The sequence below is a fragment of the Astyanax mexicanus genome, chromosome 22 (genome assembly GCF_023375975.1).
Source record: "Astyanax mexicanus isolate ESR-SI-001 chromosome 22, AstMex3_surface, whole genome shotgun sequence".
Classification (NCBI taxonomy): Eukaryota; Metazoa; Chordata; class Actinopteri; order Characiformes; family Acestrorhamphidae; genus Astyanax; species Astyanax mexicanus.
Window position 1 is genome coordinate 25,101,596 of NC_064429.1, and position 18,064 is coordinate 25,119,659.

Below are 18,064 nucleotides of genomic sequence, written 5' to 3' on the forward strand. Positions count from 1 at the left end.
CTGAGCTCCGCGGTACATTTAAAAAGCTTTGTGCAACATTAGCTGCACCCGCAGAATTTTTTTTTTTTGAAAATTAGAATTAATTTTGAATCGTTCAATGTTAGAAATGCGATTCAAGCTCAAATCTATTTTTCCTGCACCCCTTATGCTGATTAGTCTAAACTAACTGTCAACCACAGTTTCATTATTTAGTTAAAATGTCTGAGATCTCTGTAAGTAAAAGAGGGCAATGATTTGAATTAATTGACAGAGAATACCCTCTTTGAACCATATATTCTATACAGAACCAGAAAAAAGGATCATAAAACTTTTAACAAAAGTGGAAACCTTTCAGAATAGTGGAACTGGTTCTAAAGATTAAAAGGCCAGTTATTTTTTACCTTAGACAGCAAGTATTTGCGGAAGCCTCAAGACTTGCCTACACTGAGACTAAGTGCCCTACAGGCCACCTCATAGCATTATCCCTCCTCAACCAAACCTTACAGTTACAGCTCTATTGCTACAGTATTGGTGTGCTTTGCAATACTTCATCCAACGCTTTAGTGCTGGGCAGTATACTGGTTCATTCGGTATACCGTGGGGTGAACTTGAACGTTTCTCTCATACCGCCATACAGCTAGAGGGCGCTGCAGAGCGCCATGCGGAACAGCACTGTCAAAGAAGAGAGTCAAACGCTGGTCTAGCTCCGTCAGAAATCAGAACATCTCCTGCTGCCGTTTTACATATATTAATGCTGTAGCTTGAAGGATGATATAAATATATTTGTTAACTGGAGAAAGAAGGGAATTGTAGCTAATTTAAATACTTTAATTCCTCTAATGGTTTCAGGAATAACATATAGTAAATTGATATTACACTTGTGTCTTAGTTGTGCAATAGAACTTTTGAGAAATATCTCTTTGAATACTTTTTTTATTGTTTATGGATCTATTTATTAAAATATTTAATTTTGTAAAGGGAGCCGTGTTAAATTTGTTAGCATATCTATTTTCAAGATCTATTGTTTACATTCTTTAGCTATTTTTCTGATGATGAAGTCTGATTTCTTCATATACTGTGTAATTTTGTGAGACAAAGTAAACCCAATACTAATCAAAGCCTTAATTTAAAATATTTTATATTATATGCACTACTAACAGTACAGTAACTCACAAACCTATATTAAAGCCCAGTCATGCAAAAAATAATCATAAAAATAAATGAATAAATATACCGTGATGTACCGTGAAACCATCAGAATCTTGAAAAATACAGCGGTATGCATTTTTGGCCATACCACCCAGCACTACTCACCATTATACCTGGTAAGGTAAGGACTGCGTACAACTGCTCAACCTTTGAGACCCATTGACATGCCATGAAGCTTCCAACACCCAGTGTTTGTGTTGATGTCAATGCCAGAGGACGCTTGTCCATTCTGTAACATCATGTTGAGGTTATTGTTGTCTTTACTAAATGTTTCCACTTTTTAGTAACACATCAGCATTCAAAAACTCAATTGTGGAATATCTCAGAGGGCTGACTTGTTGCAGTGGAGCCATCCTATTACAGTACAACACTAGAGTTCAGTGAACTCTTTAAATCCACCTTTTCTTTTACTCATGATTGTGAAGGTAGACTGCATGGTTAGGTGCTGGATTTTATACACCTGTGGAAATGGGAATGAATGGATGAATAGTACACCTGAATTCATACAAATGGGTTCAACAACCCTTTGGGCTGGAGAGCTACCAGTCTGTAGCACTTAATTTTCCAAAACAGAATATTTTTTTTGTGGCCCGCCACATAATGGCTTGAAAAATATATGGCCCGCTGGAAACTTAATTGCAGACCCCTGATATACAGTATATCACACAGTTATACACACTACTTCTTTATACTTGATTCTGTAAGCTGCCAGGGGGCAGTGAACCATGCCCCAGTGACAGGCGAGTGTTCCAGGCTCTCCAGGCTCTTTCAGCACGTTGTGGGTTTACGGGTCGGGGGAGCCGACATCATCACGCACACCTCCCTGACCGCTCAGCTTCCCTCAACAACTCACTCTCTCTCACATATCCAGCTCAGTAATTGGAGCTGTGGATTTGCCAAACTCACAGAAGGAGAGAGAGACATTCAGAAAGGGAGAGAGAGAGAGAGCAACTCTTGCATAACATTTCTTAACAAATGTCGAACGTATTTTCAAACTCTGTCACTTCACCAGCGAATCCCATTTCCATGGCAACGTGGTCTTGAGAGCACGAGCTGCGTTTAATAACGTTTTTTTATTCATTTACCTCCTCGTCATTATTCATTTAAGCTCCTTTCCTCTATTTATCCTTTTCATTCAGCGCTGATAACGAGGAGCACTTACATAAGGCAAATATCAGCAGCTGCACAGTCTGTTACACTTCCATAGTTCTACACCAATACTTCTCCATACCTCTCCATACAAATGCAGAGCCACGCATGACGCCGGCTCCTGGCTCAGCACTGATGACGGACTTCTGGGCTCCAGCACAGATGAAGAGAAGGAGGAAAGGTCTGAGCCGGGCCGCAGGTTGGCTGCCAAAACTAACAGAAAATATACTGCAGCCACAGTGCGCTTTCTGGATATGATTAAATCCATCTTTTAAAGATTACAAAACAGAATGGCAATATGTTCACCGCTTTTAATAAGCACTGGGTCAGGCACTGTAAGATCTACCTAGTTGACCTTATTTAAAAAAAGCATGCATACCCACTGCCTTAATGTAAATTTAATTGGAAAATGTATTGTACGTTGTAATACCCAATGCCTTTTAGAATAGTTTAATTATACTTGACATTAGATGTGCTTCTGACAACCCTGTACAGGCAATTAGGAGTATGCCATATCGTATCATACACAACATACTATGTACAGTAATATCACAGTAATATCGTGATTTAAAATAATAATTTTATCATTGTGATAATTGCAGTATTCTGTCTTGTCCAGATCACTGTTTACAGACATTTATGTTTGCACTTCATATGCATGCACAAAATACTCTAGATTTTTTTTGCAATACATTATTATTTTATATATAAATTTTTCATATCATATCGAGAAAAATTATTTCAACTAAATTATTTCAAGTGAAATGTCCTGTAAAAGTTAACATCACTTTATTTTTCACTACCTGAAACAATTTAAATGCCAAATTAATTCATTTAACTTAAACCCACTCTCAGCCGCAGAGAAAGTGTACTTGCTCTTACAGCCTATAACACCAACACCTAGAAGTCAAGTATTACATAAGGTATATCTTCGCTGTCGGATAAAAAAAAAAAAAAACAAGTGTCTATATTTGTATTAAACTACATAGTTTGAACAGACTAAATATCTGTTACACTGTGTCAAAATGTATTAATGAATGGACCAATAGAAATTCTCCTGAAATAAACTCTTTTCACATTGACTTCCAAAGGCAATGAAATTTAAGAAGGTTTTACTTCTCTCCTGCAAAGCTGCTGTTTTTGAAGTGAATGTTTTTATTGGACAGCGACGACATACATAAACATAAGAGAAGATAGCCCAGGGGGAATGACAACACATTAACAGTGAGTATCAGTGGCAAAGGGAGGAGCTTAAGATGTTTTACCCTTAATATTTGCAATACTTAAACTTTAGGAAAACTCTTATGATCACAATAATTTTACTGAAGAATCTTAGTTTAGTCTTTTATCAGCTTTTATAATATGGTCATCAAGAGACTGAACGGTGCACTCTAATCAATAGATAAAGTAATTTTTTTTACCTTGCAACTAACTGAAACTAAAAAACAGCTAGTAAAAAGTGCATTGTGTGTTTTTAATTATTTAAGGCCTGAGATCTACAACATTGTACAGCATGAAAAAAAGCAGCTTGGCCCTCAGTAAGGGAGGACTTTGAAAGCTGACTGCTGCAGAATCAAACGAAACGGGCCCACGGCCAACACATAAGCATGCAAAGACCGCAATGTCTGGATGATGAAGCCACTGCAGATTCAGTTTGACCACCCAGGAGAAGCAGATGGAACCATTTTTTTTCCTTTCTTTTTTTCTCATGTCGCAGCTTTAAGAGACCTACTCAAGAACCCCGCTGCACTCACACACAAGGGAAACAGCTTTCAGTCTTCTATCAACACAAACCTACGGCCCCTCGCTCCATTTTCTAGGCATTCATTTTTTGTACCACCAGTCTGGAATCTAAAATTCCATTTTCAGGCACAGGAGAGCATGTTTTAAATAGAGTTCACTGTACACCGAGATGAGTGACCATAAAAATATGCTCAGGTGGAATTTACTGTTTTTTTTAGTCCAGCCAGACAATTTCATTCTGAGCTGCTCGGGTTCACTTTCAGCTACATACTAGAAGAGTGAGCCAGCAGAGCCTGGAGCTGGAACTGAGGGTGTTATGACTCCTGCCTGGAGGACAGCTCCTGGCAAAAAATGATATTTTATTTCTGAACTGCAACCAGCTTTTTGCTGCCTAAACCTGAACCATCACCAGATCACTATACCAGCTTTCCAACATAACTCAAATGTGGAGGAATATTTCCAACTAAAACCATTTATAGTAGTTTTGCATTAAATATACAATATTAAAAAGAAAACATCAAAATGTGTAATGTAGCAACACTGGATCAGATTAGATATATTAGAGCTGACACTATGTGGAAATTCCATTAGGTTTGGGACTCCTTTTTTGACTATGTCCAAAATGTGTCTTCCCTGGCATGACTCCCATAATGATTGGTTGTGATTCCAGAACCTGATCTTTACATTGTGTATGATTTTATGTCCTTGTTTACTGAGGGGTTTATTCTGATTCAGGTCACATTATACTGTTACAGCTGTTATTCTTGTAAACATGTTCTGTTTTCTTTTGCAAAACCCGAATAAACAGATTGATGAAAAACAAAAAAACAAAAGAAGGAAGGCATCCTCAACTAGCAATAATATCCTAAACATTTTTTCTGTCTTTTACAAAGTGCTAAACACATGTTCTTTTTTATTCTCTACACCTTTCTGTTCTCTCCTTTGGGTTTAAAAGGCCTGAAGATAACCAATTGTTCCCCTTTATTCTGACTTAAACCTTTTTTTTTATCTCACGAAATAATAGTGGATTGGACTGTACTTATTCAGAAATTTTAGACAGTACTATAAAATTATGTTAAGCATTATGTACAGTATATGCATTATAAATTGATCAGTTATTTTTTACAGGTATTGTCTAAGTTAAGGAACAAAATGAGCACAGGATAAAGCATGAAAAAAATCATCAGTCTTAACAAAACTTTGTAGCTCTATTTTCACTGTTTTTTTTTTTTTTACACATTTTGACATAATGTAAATCTGTTATCTGTCTGTTCTTTCTATTGTGTCAGAATTCTATAAAAAGCAAATCAAGGATCACGGAAACACTACTGGAAAGATTTTATTTCTAGTCATTTTGGAACATTTCAATCAGTTATTTTACCATGCAATTTGGAACAAATAAAGATATTGACTGGCAGATTCACATTATCTTGTGAATCATATCGTATCTTGTGTTTAGGATGACATGGAAGCTGTCCATTAAACAGTGTGAACATTACATGATCCAAAATCAATTGGAATAAAAAACAACATTTATATTTAATTATATTAATTGTAATCTTGCATTACTTAGTAAATTCACTATTCTTGAAACACTACCATTTTTGGACAATAACAAAATGCTGATCACCAGCAAAACCAGCATATGTTGCGTTTTAACCATGCTGACTGACCATCTGAACCAGGACCAGACCAGCATAAAATAGAATTCCTGCTGATCAGAGCTGTTCTAGAGAGAAATCATGGTCAAAACAAATGTGTAACAGAGTTTTATAATGATTATAACTAAAAAAAAAAAAACAGTACTGAATGTGAATCAGCTACGTATAGCATTACCATAGGCCTATATTTGACCTGTTTAAGAAGGTCAGTGTCAGTGCTAAGGGTATACATTTGTATAAATTTGAATTTGAGCTAACAGTGACCACTGGTTTTAAAAACATTTTGTACAAATGAGAAGATTAAACCTGCAAAACCAATTTTATATCAGGAAAACATCTAATGATAATATTCAGGCCACTGTGGGCCAAAGCCCAACCTATACTTCAGTCCAAGCTAACGATTAAACGTAAATGAATATGATTATCAGATTTGTGTGAGCAGATATGAGCATTCACAGTGGGCTACGTGCTTAGGAAAGAAGTTACTGGCTAAAAAGAGATGAGGGCTCTGGAAATAGCCTTGTATTATTAATAATTAACAGCAGATGAGGTTCAATCATTCCCAATGCCTCAACAGAGATATAAAAATGGCGTCTGAGGGAAATGACACATTAACTCTCAGGTTAATGTGCACTTAACTCATCTGTCTGTTCATTCAGCCACTAGCTTAAACAGCTACAACCACTGACATTGCTAACTAATAACAAGGCATGACATTCTTTTAGCATTAGCATGCATTAGCAGGCGGGAGAGCTACTGCAGAGTTGTGATAAGATGAAGCCTGAACACCAGCTGTGCCACGGCCACTGGCAAGCTCAGTATGACATAATTCACAATCTGGGGTGAGCGCAGTAATGAGGAGGCCAGTAGCTGTGCAGCTTTGAATGCTGGGAAGAAGTGTGGCAGGGTCGTGTCCTGGAAATGCACTGGGTCAGTATTAAAGACAGTGAGATTGAATTAAGCTGAAGAAAAACAAGCTAATTTGGAGAAACATCTTAGCTAGCTTGGTGGTGAGGCAAGCAAATCATTAGCAAATCACTTGAATAGCTTTTGGATAGAAAAGGGGCTTGAGGTAAAAGTTGGACAATATTGACCTTATTTGTTATTGTATTGTGATACATTTTCTTATCCAAGCAGTGCATGCCTAAGACAGTAACATTCGCTAAACTAACGCAACCGTAGCATTTGTCTGTTTACTAAAAACAGGTTGTCTCTCTCTGTACTGTGGCTTTGTGTCTCCATGTGTGCTGAGGGATCAAACACGTTTTTAACATCTCAGTAGAGACAAACCAACAAAGCATTATACATTTACCTCAGCAATGCCATTTTAATCATGATGTCCTCATATGGGGACAGTTATTATCCTTGCCATTTGGGACCAGGTTGCCTCAATTACACTAAAAATACAATTTAAGTTTTCTACAGTAAGAAAATAAACTAGTTTTAAACATAAAATTCGCTGAGAATTTTGGCTGTAGAAACTTTGACTGGGATTCCTGCCAACTTATTTTCAATCAATTAAGTTGAACAATGTCATGTGACCCCTAGATGGTACAGGTGATGGCTTCCTATGTGGCCCAAGGGTCAAAAAATTATGGTGCAGAGAATTAAAAACCTAACGTACCCATTTAAGGACACACTGTCTCAAGAGGTTAAGTCACATGTAAGTGAAATTTATATAGAGAAAGGCAGCCAATCTTTTGGTAAACAAACAAATGCTAAGACTATGTTAACTAGCTAGCTAACATTTAATTTTAATGTAGCCTACTTTTTAGGCTAAGGGCAGAATATTTTAACAAGCCAAATGTCTTATTTCAGAGAAGCTCAATCCACCAGAAGGCCCTGGGTTTGATCACTTTCACACAGATTAAAGTTATGCATGTATAAGAACTATCCATAAATGAATAACAGCTTTCCTGGTTTTCCTCTGCCAGGGCAACATGTAGAGATTGTATCTACGGGTGAGTCATTCCCTAAGACCTGTGCCAAATTGGCATGTTCATTAAAATTCTCTTTCATGTAAAAAAAAAAAAAAAGAACAGGATATAATTTGTCCTGCATAGTTTCTATGACATATTGTTTCTAATAAAAACAGACTCGCCCACCTAATTAAGCATATGTTTTATTTTTAATCAAGCGTTACTGAAGATCCTGCATAGATGTGACTGGCTGAAAATAATGGAATATTTGACAGAACTGATACACGAATTGGCATTGATGATGCATAATGTTGCTCTGGTCCTCTAGTGCTTCAATAATGAATAGCTCAGTTTTTAGCCGAGACATTTTTCATATTAGTGTCAGCTTCAAAATCAGTATTTTAAATGCCTAGCCACATTAAAAATGATGTTACATGCAGTGAGACTACCAGCAAGCACATAACTGGAAAGCTTAAATGTTATTTTTGCATCATCCTGACATCAAAAACAATCCTGTGTGCTTCTTTTCGGAGCATCTGGCCCCCTGCCAGCCCCACTGTTTTCCACATGCAACAGCACAACCACTGCCCTATTATCTAAGTTATGCTGAGCACCATGCATCTGCTAATGCTGTAAAAAATATTATTGTGTGCTATCTGGCTGTTAACAGAGTCATTAAAACAACTATAAAACAAGCCACGGAGTGAAATATTGTACAGATAAAAGGTCAGATGATTATGTTCATTACTGTTTATTGCATTAGCCATTACACACAGGCTCCAGGCCTTATGGAGAATTTCCTCACCTACACATTTCTTACATTGGAAAGTCATGCCAATGCAAATCTAATGCAGTACCTTGGCTACATTTCAGGTGCATTTTTCCTTAAATGTGCTAAAATCTAGCTTGGAAAGTAAGACACCTCACAAAACAACTTCCATACACACTGCTATGGAGCACAGAACAAAGTAACCACTTTGTTTTTCAGAACTACAATAGAATGTAGCACAAATGCAGCAATGCAAGATCCTCTACAACTACAACAGATGTGCTATTACTTCTGTCATAAGTCCTGATAAAATGCTTAATAATCCTTTAAAATCGTAATCTTATTCTAACCCACATCATAAAAAGTTGGGACGATATAAAAAACACATAAGGTTCTGCAGTGTTTTTTTACATTGAATATATCCTAGGAATTATCAAGCATTTACCACTTTTTAATTGCTTCACACAGTACCTAAAAGACATGTTTGCCAAATATTTTCTGCCAATATGTCTTTCAAAATGTCCTCAAAATTGTCAACACATTTTTTTAGTAGGGACAGGTCATAGACTTGTATCCTGAATCTCCACAGTCATGCCTTTGTAACGTGTGCAGACTGTAGTTTTGCATTGTCTTGCTGAAAAATGCACAGACTTTGTTTGAAACAAATTTCAATGATTCACTAGGATTACTTAGTATGACCCTAAAATGTTATCACAATATTTTAGGGTATTTTTGCATATATATATATATATATATATATATATATATATATATATATATATATATATATATATATATATATATAAATATATATATACATATACACTGCAACTTAAATTTTACTATTGCATTCAATATGATATGGCACTCGCCTAACTGAGACATTAAACTATACAAGCATTTTATCAGATTTGTAACAGAAGTCAATGATCCAGAATGTCATGATACTAATAATGAACTCCAAATATCTCCATATATCCAGGATTACAGTAAAATAAATTATACTGGACAGATAAAATAATTGGAAGTGAGAACAGTATGAATTATTCTTTTGCTAAAAACAGCAAAAAAAAAGAAAAAAAAAAGAAGTAGTACCCTGATGTAATAATTAGGGGTGGGTGATATGGCACGATATTCAGGGTATAATATTGTTCACGATATTCAAAAATGTTGGCTGTATTATTGCGTACAATATGATATGGCTCACCCCTATGAAAAATACTTAATAGACAACTGCAAAAAAGTTTTATTTCATATATATTTAAGTATAAAAAATGTAAACATTCAGTTGAAACTTACCAAGACAATGTAATGTAGCAAGAAAATCTACCTGAACAATATTAATATTCACATAAATAGCATAAATACCTGTAAATTATAGACTGGTTTCAAGACAGAATACTGCTATTAACACAACATGGTTTATTATATAAATAAACATTGCCTTAAAAAGGTACCTGTGCAGCAATATTCAAATGTTAACTCACCCTGTATAACAGCATCAGCATCAGCCAAGAATGCCATTAATGTAAAAGCAAATGTAACACTTTAGGTATGAAGATAATAGTACTGAGCCAACAGATCTCCATTAACATGATACTTAATGCAGGTTATGGCACAACAGCCAAACTAACACTCACATGCTTCCTTTAAATAGGCCTAAATAATGTTGACATGTTGGAGATGTTACTGATTTCTTTATTCCCTGTGGTGCACCACATGAGGCTGAGCTATCAGACACAGTTGGAACACTCAGATTATGAAAACATGGTAGAATTTCCAACTTCAACATCAGACATTAATAGAAACATGTATCACGCTTACAGTGCCAGTCAATTTGTCACGAACGGGGTGTCAAAATCTGTTAGCTCTGATATGAAGGCTGGAATAACAGTCATTATGCATAGAAAATCTGATGTAATGAGACAGAAATACACCTCTGTTACTCTAGAGATTAGAAAGGGTAGGTGGATATCAAATCCTTAAGATAGACTCAGCTATAAAGTACGCAAGACGAGCCAGAGAACACATGTTTAGATTGAATGAACTACGCTAAATCGTGACACTGTAAGATGTGGAAGCATTAGCACATTTTTTTTCACACTGAGAATTTTAATTTTTGATTATGTAAAAATCTGTGATTCAGGATTTGGTGTAAATATTGTTTGATTTGTGATTAGCTACAGAGGTTGTGTTTACTACTATATACTTTTAAATAGGGATACACTAAAATGCATATTTTTGTCTAAAGCTGTAACCAAAAAAAAAAAAGGAAACGTTTGTGTAAAAGCCGAAAATCAAATACAGAACACAGCTTTTCATTCATTTTGGCTCTTTTTTATCCTTGCGGTCGACTGGCTGTGGACTCCCAATAATATTTCAACTAGAGCTGGGCGGAGTTAGTGATCAAGAGAGGAGCAACTAGCTCCCGTAATCTGGAGTTGGTTCGGTTTTTTTGCGTCGGTCAAACAGGTCCTCGCTAAGTTGTGTTTAAAACTGATTGCTTTTAAAGGAAGCAGCACTACTAGTTTATCTCTACACCTTAAAAGCATGCAGTGGAGTGGGAGAAGTGCTGCTCCCATCAGAATAAACGCAGCAACAGCAGCACTAGTTCACCATCCAAAGTAAAACAAGCAACCGTCCCTGAGACATCTTCCAACCGTGTACCAGGTCCTGTATGCACTACAGTTTATGATTTTTTGCATATTAAGGGGAAAAGATTATCTCATTTTTATAGAACACTGGCACTTATTTAAAAGCTTTCTTTTGCAAGTCAAGCCCAATGGGAAAAGGTCTTTACTTAATAGCATATTAAATTGTACTTGTTTTCTCTTTTGTCATTTTTATCAAAAATGGCACCATTTTATTTATTTCTATAAGTTTTTTGAGGGCTCTTTATTTATTTATTTTTTAAGTTTGAGGGTGCATTGTGTCAGTAACTAAACTATGTTGGAGAAAGCTTTCTAAAAGTTACTGGATGTAAGTTTCTTACTGTTTACAATTGTTTTTTTTGCATGTTTCTGATTGTACTTTAACCACAAATGGGAAATTTAAGTAAAAACAAAATAAATAAAAACTTGTTTTTAACCATTTCTTTCTTTTCTGTAGTTTTAGTATGGGGGAAAAAAATCGATTAAAATCGAAAATCGGATTTTTAAAAAATAAATCGATTTTTTTGGGGGGCCATATCGCCCAGCTCTAATTGCAACCAGCAGTTTCAAAAACTGATTATAACCTATTTTACAGCATGCAAACTTTTAACATCGATGGGCCGGTGGGACGAAGTTTGTCTGGAGCCTTGCAAATATTCGGTGCTTTCCTCTTTTTAACCCCAAACTGTGCCTTTTGGCCAAATGTGCCTAAACTTTTGTATAAGACAGTACATGTTTCATTACTTAAACCTCCCCCCCTCTCTCTCTGTCTCCCCCTCTCTCTCTCTCTCTCTGCCTGACTCATTATCTGAGCTTCTTACGGATGATGATCCACACAGGCCTCTGTAATATGCAGCCTATTTCCCTCATTTATCAAACTGATTGCCTGTCAGATAACCTGCTCCCATAATTAGCTACTATATGCTAGGTCTATTGAGCATTACAGAATCTACAGGTAGTGTGCAGATAAAAATGATGTTATATATATATATATATATATATGGTAAACAGAAGGGAGGATGGGTAAATGAGCCATAAGACAAGAGGCTTTTTCATTGGTTAAGAGGACTGGAGCACTCTTGTCTTGTATGAAAATGCTGGACATGTGTAGATGTGTATTACGCTGTAGTGAATGATGCAGTTAAGTGACGTGTACATGAATTACATGTACAGCAGCTACTTTATTGTATGTATTAAAAGCATTTCTACAGAGTGCAATCCTGTTTATGTTTCTCTGCATACATTATAAGCCTTCTTTACCCTGGTTATCAATGGTAAGGATCCCACAGGACCATCACAGAGCAGCTATTATTCAGATGGATCATTGTGAGTACTGTAGTATACACACTATGCTGCTCTGGGAAAAAATAAGAGAGCACTTAAAAGTGATGAGTTTCTTTAATTTTACCAAATTGAAAACCTCTGCAATATAATCAAGAGGAAGATGAATGACCACAGGCCATTAAACCAAACTGAACCGCTTGGATATTTGCACCAGGAGTGGGATAAAGTTATCCAAAAGCAGTGTGTAAGACTGGTGGAGGAGAACATGCCAAAATGCATTAAAACTGTGATAAAAAACCAGGGTTATTCCACCAAATATTGATTGAATATTGAAAACTTTATGAATATAAACTTGTTTTCTTTGCATTATTTGAGGTCTGAAAGCTCTGCATCTTTTCAGTTTTTTCAGCCATTTCTCATTTTCTGCAAATAAATGCTCTAAATGACAATATTTTTATTTGGAATTTGGGATAAATGATGTCTGTAGTTTATAGAATAAAACAACATTGTTCATTTTACTAAAACGTATACATATAAATAGCAAAATAATCAAAGTCCACTACATTAAGTCTCATTTGTCTTATAGTGGTTCTAAGTGGTTCAGCAGGCCAAGCGCTACCACTATGATCAGGAGATCGCTGGTTCGAGTCCTGTTCATGTAGCTTGCCATTGGCTACCGGACCCCCGAGAGAGCACACTTGGCCTTTCTCTCTCTGGGTGGGTAGATGGCGCTCTCTCACCACATCACTCCAAAGGGTGATGTCAGTCAGCACAAGGCGTCTGTGAGCTGATGTATCAGAACCGAGTCTCTGCGCTTTCCTCCAAGTGAGCTGTGATGCTACTCGGCAATGATGCATCAGCAACAGTTTGAAAAGAGGTGGTGGCTGACTTTAAATGCATCAGAGAAAGCATGTGCTAGTCTTCACTCTCCTGGTGTTGGGGCATCACTAGTGATAGTGGGAGTCCTAATGAGCAGGTTGGGTAAATGGCTGTGTAAATTAAGGAGAAAAAGGGGGGAAAATAGAAAAAAGTCTCATTTGTCTTTTCCCTTGCTCTTGTTTTCATCACAAACAAGTAAAAGAGGTATATTAGCAGTCAGAGGGAGATCTGTGTGCAGCCAGCTCAGACTGCTGAGATCAATGGTACTGCTAGTGAACAGTTACCAAGTCTCCAGCAAACTCCAGCTGAAACAGCCTCATGTGCTCAGGCTGGACAACACATTTAATAAATGAAATGAAACAATAGCCCACAATATTTCCCAGGGGCTACTTTAAACCGATCTAATGTTCAGGCAGTAAACCTGCAGTGAATATTAATTTTCAAATTTTGTGAAACCGAGACCAATAAATTAATAATTCCTGGTATTTGCTGATTTAGGGCATTTAGAGTATTTTATCCTCTTCAGTAACACAGATACTATGGTGATTGTACTGTAAGATGGCCTACAGATTTGTACTTAAAAGAGTACAAAGCTTGTCGCTGGGGCTGTATCTTATATTGATGTACATAAGAGTAGGTTTCAGTAAAAGTCTTTTTTTGTACCCATGTTTTTTGTACCAGTAAAGATTACAAACATTATCATTAACTGAATGCATGTCAATAACGTGATGCTAAATTGTCTGGCTTTCAAATAAAAAATGTATAAATAAAATATATATTGTATAATAGTAAAGTGATATAGAATACTAAATGTACCTTTTGGCTAGTTAAATGGTACAAATATGTACTTCCTGCTATTAGGAAAGACTTTGTACTTTAGAGGAAACATATCTGACCATGTAAAGAACAACATTGTACCTTTGGGGGTACAATTCTGAAAAGTGTACCTTTGAGTACAAGAAAGTACTTATATCGTACCTCTGTTTTTAGTGTGTATACGGCACCTGGACTTTCTGAACTAAATTAAAAGGTCATACATTACACTACATTTCTGGTGTTAATTACTTAGCCCTGTTCAAATTCAGCAGTCTCATAAAAGCCAAAACGGTTTTATTATTCGCTCATATAATGTCTGTTTTGATATTATTAAACTTTTATTATACCCAATAATGTAATAAGTAACAGAAAAGGTCCCAAATGACTACTGGCTGGAACTGGCTGTTCTGCATGCAATTACATGAGTTCAATTGCTCCACTTCACTGTAATATCAGCTCAAATCAGTTATTTAACAACCAACATAAACCGACACATTTTTTAAAGCCCACGTGAACGGAACTGTAACCGTTCTGTCTCTGATTACAGTCTTTAAGCCCTCGCAGAAAAAACACCTGTTGGCCAGTTAGTGTCTTCTGAGGGTTTTTTCCTCTGTATATCCTCCACAGGAGCTGCAGCACCTCTGAACAACAGCAAGCGTTCTCTGTGGGCTAGTCTAGATTTATTTCTGTGTGTGTATCGATGTGCATACACATACGCAGCTGCGTGGGCGTCCGTGGGTGTGTGATTAAGCTGAGGCTTCTAGATGCTGAGCGACTCTGTTCCTGCAGAAGAGAGAGAGGTCAGACCTGGACACTAAAGCTACACTGAATCAGCTGAATGCTTCGGTTTGTTCAGACAGGTACATGGATCAGGCATAACACTGTGACCACCTCCTCATTCCTACACACATGATTCACATTAATCAGCTCCAATGATCATATAGTAGCACTTTAGTAGCACTGTGTAGTTCTGTAATTACAGACTGTATTCCTGTATCAGTTTCCCTGCATACAGTATGTCATTATGGTATGATTTGGGTGGAGGGTCACTCTCAGCACTGCAGTAACTGAGTATGGTGGTGGTTAGTGTGTTGTGCTGGGACAAGTGGATCAGATACAGCAGTGCTGCTGGAGTTTTTAAACACCTCAGTGTCACTGCTGGACTAAGAACAGTCCACCAACACCACCCTGCAGGCTTCGTTCTGTGGGTGTTGTCTTGAGATCACTGGTCAAAGAGTATAACCAGCACAAACTGTGCAGCAACAGATGAGCTTCCTGGGTGTAGAATGATCAGTGTAAATTCAAATGCATCCTTAACTGGGCAGAATGTGTTTTTTTAATTGTAAATTTTTATATATTGTTTATATTTATAAAAAAAATGGCTATAATAGATTTGCTTTCTTGATTTCATTAAATAGACATGATCATTTGAATAGGCAGAGTTGCTATTCAAATAGTTTTTTTTTTTTTGAGAGAGAGATAAAACAAACCAGGTCTTTAACGAACTGCATGAGGTTTGAAGATTCTAGACTATAGAATGCCTCAAGAACTAGCAAAACACTATGTTTTTTTCTAATGTTTTTTTTTTCCTTTATTTCAAAATGTTCTGCATTGTAGATTAAAACTGAAGTCATCCAAACTATGAAGAAAAATATATGGACTTATACAGAAAAGATAAAAGTGTTAAACAAACCAGATTATGTTTTATATTTTAGATTCTTCAAAGTAGCTCCTCTTGCTTAGAAAGAGACAGCTTTGCACACCTATGCATCTATTGGGTTTTTAATCAGTTTTATGAGGTAGAGTCACCTGTAATTCAGGCTTTCAGTTAACAGCTGTGCTGAACTTGTCAAGAGTTAGTTACTTACTGCATTTTTTGAATCTTAATGTATTTGAGAGCATCAGTTGTAAAGAGGTAGAGTTGGTATACAGTGAAAAGCTCTATTTAAATGAGAAATGTTCTAATCCATATTACGTCAAGAACTACATAACTAAAGTAAAGAAAAAAATACTTTAAGAAATGATGTACAGTCAATCCAAAACATTTCAAGAACTTTAAAAATATCCTCAAGTGCATTCACAAATACAATCAAAAAAGTTATGATGAAACTGGCTCTCATCAGGACCACCCCAGGAAAGGAAGACTAAGAGATATCTCTGTTGCACAGGATAAGCTCATCAGAGTTACCATCCTCAGAAACGACAAGTTAACAGCTCCCTGGATAAGAGCACCTAAATGTTTCACAGAGTATTTTGGGTTGTTCAACAAAACTTAAGTTACTACATGATTCCTTATGTGTTCCTTCATAGTCTGGATGAATTCAGTATTCATTTACAATGTAGGAAAAAAAAATTAAACATTGCATGTGTCCAAACTGCTACTGTATATAAAGCTTGTATTAAAAGGATCAAGAATAATTGAGGCTGCTTAAGTTGCTTAAACAGGAAGTTTTTATTATTGTTTTATGTAGTGAAATAATACAATTAACTTTTAAATATATAAGTGCTACAAAGTGCTTTAAGGACTGCTAAAGAACCATATTTGATTCCAAGAAGTGTCATATTTGTTAAACAGTTGAGACAGTAAATTGCCTTTCAACTGGTGAAAAAAATAATAATTTAATAGAACAAAAAATGGGTCCTCTATGGCATCACTGACATCTCAGAGTTTTAGTTAAGTTTGGGAACCTTAAGTCACACCTCTGTTTTCTTGCACACATTTGCACATACAGGCAGATATTTGTATTAACTGCATTTATATTTGTGGTCTACTCTACTTGTAGTCTATGCCCCTTGTCTATAGTCTATTTGTAGTATTGTTTCATGTCTGTTATCTATCTGAATTGGATTACTAAATGCTGCAGTGTAAACAGGACTGCTAGCACTATTATAAATCCTGTATGATCGATGTATTCTGGGCACCACAGTTTGTCACAGGGCGTCACATCACGTTTAACTGCCAGAGGAAACAAATTACTCAAAATACAAATTATCATGACTACCTAACAACACTGGAACTTGTTGTTGCTCCACACAAAAGGAACAAGCTACTCTGCCAAGAGCATCATCATCCCCACTATGTTATTATATCCATCTTCATTTCATAACGCTACCAGATCCCACATGACTAATGCCCAAAAAGGCTGATCTGATTCAAGCACATTCCCCCGTGATACTTCTCCCAGCCCACGGGTTAATTCGCTGTGTAATCTGCATGAGTAGCTTTCATGTCAAATTAGGGTTGCCTATATATCTCACCGTGTTATCAGAGGCAAACAGCCATGTAATCCTCCATTGATTCTCGCACATTCCCTCTGCCGTGCCCAGTCTACACCATTACAATGTCCATCCCTCACCCAGATACTGATCATTACTGCTACACAGCCTAAAGCTACACCTGCTGATCAGAGGGCTGTTATCTCTCCGTCCAAAGAACAACTGAAACGAAGCTTTACTAAAGGCTATGACATCATACCACCACAATGAAAGCATGCAGAAACAGTAAAACAATGAATGAACTGCTTCCCTTAAGTCTTAGAAAAGTGGCAATATTTTAAATTTAGAAAGCTCAGGAAAAAAGTAAGAGACCACTTTTCAGTTTTTCTGATTTTGCTGTTTATAGGTATATGTTTGATTAAAATGAACATTGTTGTTTTATTCTATAAATCGCAGACTACATCTCTCCAAAAATGCAAGTATATATATCGTCATTTAGAGCATTTATTTGCAGAAAATGAGAAATGGCTGAAATAACAAAAAATATGCAGTACTTTCAGACCTCAAATAATGCAAAGAAAGAAAGTTTTAATGGATCTTGGCATGTTCTCCTCCACCAGTCTTACACACTGCTTTTGGATAAATTTATGCCACTCCTAGTGCAAATTGCCTTGATGCTTTGATGACTAATTGCTGTGAAATTTTATTGCAGCGTTTACTCTAACGTTATGTTTTTTTTTTTTTAGCAGAGACAACAGGCAACCCCTGTCCCTGTTGGCATTTCATATC

General features: G+C 36.4%; 2 protein-coding genes and 1 long non-coding RNA gene across 5 annotated transcripts in view; 1 reads left to right on the plus strand and 2 right to left on the minus strand.

The window, feature by feature from the left end:
- Positions 1-18,064, minus strand: part of ckmt2b (creatine kinase, mitochondrial 2b (sarcomeric)) — a 182,177-nt gene that overhangs the window by 95,940 nt on the left and 68,173 nt on the right. The gene's annotated exons all lie outside the window — the stretch shown is intronic.
- The window catches only part of rasgrf2b (Ras protein-specific guanine nucleotide-releasing factor 2b), a 96,088-nt gene that overhangs the window by 74,504 nt on the left and 3,520 nt on the right, over positions 1-18,064 (minus strand). The window lies entirely within an intron of this gene.
- Positions 1-18,064, plus strand: part of LOC111197675 (uncharacterized) — a 139,363-nt gene that overhangs the window by 38,638 nt on the left and 82,661 nt on the right. The gene's annotated exons all lie outside the window — the stretch shown is intronic.